This window comes from Pteropus alecto, unplaced genomic scaffold, assembly GCF_000325575.1.
Source record: "Pteropus alecto unplaced genomic scaffold, ASM32557v1 scaffold95, whole genome shotgun sequence".
Classification (NCBI taxonomy): Eukaryota; Metazoa; Chordata; class Mammalia; order Chiroptera; family Pteropodidae; genus Pteropus; species Pteropus alecto.
Genome location: NW_006441071.1, coordinates 2806433 through 2811447, shown reverse-complemented (window position 1 = coordinate 2811447; position 5015 = coordinate 2806433). Strand labels below are relative to the sequence as shown.

Genomic DNA, 5015 nt, shown 5'->3' with positions numbered 1-5015 from the left:
ATATATCCTTGAGCCCCCTGAGAAGACTTTTTCTCCCCACCTCTCAAGTTAATATTAGTTCTACTTTTCTTGTCTCTATGTCGATTCACATTTTCTGTGTTTAATACAATATTGAAAATTTCCTGTAATCTTGAAAGAGAAAGAAAAAGTGGAATTTTCTAATGCAGAATCAGGTGTGTGCCAGTTTGAGATTTCTAGGGATCCAGAGATAGTTAAGAGTGTGCTTATGGACCCTTAGATAGACTAGGGATGGGATGTAGGTTCTAAAGTCCTACAAAATTAGATGCAAAAAGTGTATGTTTGTATATATGTATATGTATATGTATATATGTATGTATGCATATATAATTTATTATTTATAGATATAATATTCATTATTCATATATTCATTATGAAAAGTCTATACAACAAATAATCTATAATTCTCTCACCAGAGATAGTTTTGATATTTTGAGCACATAGTCTTCTCTTTCAGTCTTCTTCTATATGTATACTTTTAAGAGTTAGGATCCATTCCATTAAATAAAGGTAACCAGTCTGTTGTTTGTTTCTTGAGTTTCTTAGGAAACTTTCTCTTAAATTTCTCAGTACCCCTCTAACTGAAGTAAAGAAAAAGTATATTTTCATGTGTGATCACACATGCGTGCACTTATAACATGTTTCTCTATGTATTTGTAGCTTTGACTATTAATTGGAAAATTGGGATGGTGAAATAGGGGCCGTTCTACAGAGAACCCCATGGTAATAATGTCAGTAGTGATTCTCAGGCCCCTGCCTGTGTGATCCCAGATAATCTCTTACCAGGGAGATAATGAACTCTGTAGGCTGAATTAGAGCCAGAGACTCTTCATTCTACCTATCTGCATTACAAATAAAATAATAATTATGATTACAATAATAATATAAACTATATAATAAATTACCTGAGTACAATTATAGCCTACACTTAAAATACTCACTGAGTGCCAGGTACTGTTCACAGCACCTTCACACACATTAACTTATTTAATCTTTACAATCATCCTGTGGAGGGCATGTACCCTCAATTACAACAATATAAAGGATATTTCAAATTACTAAACCATAAGTCAAACTTACCTGGGAAGAAGACAAAGCAAATTTCTATCTACTTTAAAAGTCTACAGTATGAAAATTGAGGGTCTCTTGAATAAGGGTGTTGCACAGCCCTCTAAAGTTAGTATCGATGCTTCTTTGCATCAATACTGTCTGTATCGATGCATCTTTGATTCACTAATTGTCACTGCAGTGAACCCATCAATGTGGTAGAAGCAGCAGGCAATAAAAAAAAAAAAAGGGCACTGGAAAATATAAATACTTCATTAATGGTTGTTTTTAAAGGTTCTGCTTAAGATGGGCCAGATTTCCTGACCTTTCAAAAGGGAAAAAAGCAAAATTCTTATCAAGCAGTGGTCTGCATGGGGTTCTTAATCAGTGACCCTCTTACTCCTGGTCAAATTAACTGTATCCCAAGATGCATGTAGAATATTCACAATAATAGCTAAGGACTCACTCATCTCCAGTTTCCATATCTCTTTGTAGGTATAATCTGTAGACTCTTTTTAGGATGAGGAGTCTGAGGGTGCTAAGAAAGTAGAACATCTGCCTCAGATGACAGAACCAGGAAGTGGGAAGATTGGACTCCAAAAAGTGAGAACATTGGTACCTAGGAAGTGTGGCTTTTTAAGGCTTCCTCTCTTTATTTACGTTAACCTCATACCTGATCTGTGCTTGCCAAGAAGGCAAATTTGATTATGAAAATATTTAGTGAGCTTTCTTAAATGTCCACTTTTAAACAAATGACAGTTTTCCCTATGTGCCAACTTAGATTCTCATAGGTATGTGGCTGTTATCTTCTCTGGACAGGTGCTTACTGATATAATTAATATCCATTATTCAAGAGACAACAATTTCTCTATACCATTATGAACACTCATTTCCTTTTGGAAACACTTTTGTTTTGTTTTGTTTCTATGTGTAATTTAACTTTTTTTGCTTTCGAATGTGCCGTAAAATGTTGGTTTACAAAAATTCCTTCTGTTACCAAATGGTTCATCAGGATTTACCTACCTCTGGGTCACTAGTCACTACTTCCCTTCACTGTCTGATAGAGCCACTACCGTTACTACTTATTTTCTTTGTAAATTAGCCATTTTCTTCTGTCAGTAATTTATGTCCATATCTGATTATAGGCTTCCAGTAAGAGGTAGTAGATGTAGGTGAGAGGTACATATCCAGGGCACTTTAAACATAATTAATGGGTTCTTTGTGTTAGCTCATTATCTCAGCTTCAGTGGTGCTGCATGCACCTTTCTCTCACAGATGTCTTTCATCTAAATCACCAGTGCCTGATTAATAAATATGCTTAGATTGTCAAAGATAAACAACTCTCTACAATAAAGGCGCATTTAAAATATACAGAAAAAAACAAAAAACAAAAACACAAACCTTTCTGAAAACCAAAGTAAGCTTGTTGCTGTGGTATAAATAAATTGTCTTTGTGGATTTTATTTACATTATTTCTATACCAAAAGTTTCATAATGTATCTCCAAATTCTCACCTTATATATTTCTTCTTTTGTAATACTAACATTGCTGTTTAGGGAGCCTTCAATAATTTCTCCTGCATGTGCCCCCAGTTTTTACAAACTTTGAAATCTTATATTTTCAATAAAAAATATGAATAACCAAATTCTTTGATTTTCTTATGTAATTAATTTCACGTTATTTTTGCCTTCCATGTCACCCACGTGGCACATGCTTATAAGCTGTTAATAATAATTTAGTCACGCCTTTCTGAAAACTAAAAACGATTCTATATATCTTTCATATATCAACTTAAATACAGAATGGCTCGCTGACAGGTCTCATAAACCTCCAAACCAAGAGAGATTTTCTGTTTAATGAAAAGGCAGGTTTTAGGTGAAATTTTTTTAACAACCGAAATATGTGTTTTCCTTTATATTTTCTCTCAGCATTTCCTTGATGTGGTAATTCTTCTTTATTCTTCTTCTTTTGGCCCTGGGATGCTTACTGCCTCTAAAGACCCTTCTGAAATATTTTTTCTGGGTTTTCTCTTTCCAGCAATAAAAATTCCATGTCTTTTCCTGACTTTTCTTTCAATTCTCTAGCCTCCATTGTTTTTGATGAGAAGTCAGCTGTTAATTTTATTGTGGTTCTCTTGTATCACAGTGGAACAAGTTGTTTTTCTCTTACTGATTTTAACAAGTTTCTCTTAATCTTTGGCTTTCAGCATTTTGATGAGTGGTGTATGAATTTATTCTACGTGGTATTCATTGAGCTTCTTAGAAGTCTTGATTAGGGTTCTTTATCAAATTTGGGAAGTTTTTAGCCATCCTTCTGGCACTTTCAGTATGCATATGTTGTATATTTAATGGTGTCCCACCTTTCTGAAGCTGTTGTTTTTTTCTTCATTCTTTCTTTTTCTTTCTGTTCTTTGGATCACCTAGTCTCTATTCATCTGTTACCAAGGTTGCTTACACTTCCTTCTGCCTGTTCAAATCTACTGCTGAGCCACTCTAGTGAATTCTTCATTTCAGTTACTATACTCTCTAACTCCAGAATTTCCACGTGGTTCTTTTTTGCACTTTCTCTTATTATTTACTGATATTCTTTATTTGATGAGACATTGTCATCATACTTTCCTTTACTTCTGTAAGCATTAGTTTCCTCTGGTCCTTTGAACATATTTATAAGGGCTGCTTTCAAGTCTTTGTCAAATCTAACTTCTGGCACCTGTAAATTGGTATTGTCTGTTTTTTTCCTGTGTATGGGTCATACTTTTCTGGGTTTGGTTTGTCTTTTGCATGGCTAATAATTTTTTGTTGAAAACTGCACATTTTAGGTAAAATATTATAGTACTTCTGAATACTGACCACCCTCTTCCCCTTTTTGGAGAAAGTTTCTTGAAGTTGTTTGGTCACTTGTTTACCTGCTTAGTAACTTGGCTGGACTAATTCTGTGAAGTCTGTTTTACCTACATGATGTACTCTATGACTTCTTTGCTCAAATTTTTCTTTCTTTATGTTTTAGCCTGGCTTCCTAGGGGTTTTCCCTGGAACCATTTATTGTTTAAAGTGCGCGCTTAAGCCACCTTAGCTAGTTGGATTTGTGTATGGCTTGTAGATTGCTTTCACAGTTCAGGGAATTTATGATCCACCCGCTACCTCCACACACACTTTAAGCTGGGATCCAGGAGTTCGGTGGCATTCCTCTCTCCATCTTCTCCTGAGAGGGTGCAACAGTGGCTATGCACACAGTCTTTCAGGCCATAAGGGTTGGAGTGATTTCATTTTTCCTCCTGCCTGAGTTAGAGTGGCTTATTGCTTAGCTAGTGTTTGGTCACAGGTTGTGTTTAAGCCCTGTGGGTCAAGGCTTCCTCATTTTGTTGATAGATCTGTGTATGACTTGGGGAGTTTTTTATGTCTGCCACATGTCCCACTCTGATTACTCCTGAGTGGGTGCTGCCTAGGGTGTGTTATCAACATTCTAGACCCTCAGGAGTGTTGGGAACCTGTTTCTTGTGGTGATTAAATACAGTTTCTACTCTGGCATGTTTGTCATCTCTATTTGAGTGAAATTAATTCATTATGAGCCCAAAGAGAGCTGTATCTAGCCAGTAGAGGAGAAGATGCACCACAGTCATTAAATTGCAAGAGACTTTCCCTTCATTTTTTTTTTTTTTTTTTGTACTTCACAGTATAACTTTCTCTTCCAACAGTAGTGTGGTATCTAAAACCTTCTGCTTTATTAGAGATATTCTTCTGAGCTTTAAGTGACAGGTTCAGCATACTCTAAGTTAGGAAATATTATGTAAGAGTAAATGGTAATTCACTCAAGAGAAATACAGGAAACTTTATATAAAATAATTCACCGAAGGTCATGTGGTGCTGCTTGTAGAGTAATGACCCTGTTTTGCATTAGTGAAGTACTTTATAGTTTAGGTTTCAGAAAATTAAGTCCCACTGGGTTTTCAT

The 5015-nt window shown here is 35.4% G+C and overlaps 1 protein-coding gene across 1 annotated transcript in view; it reads left to right on the top strand.

Moving 5' to 3' along the window:
- SH3GL2 (SH3 domain containing GRB2 like 2, endophilin A1) overlaps positions 1-5015 on the top strand; it is a 141624-nt gene that overhangs the window by 73180 nt on the left and 63429 nt on the right. The window lies entirely within an intron of this gene.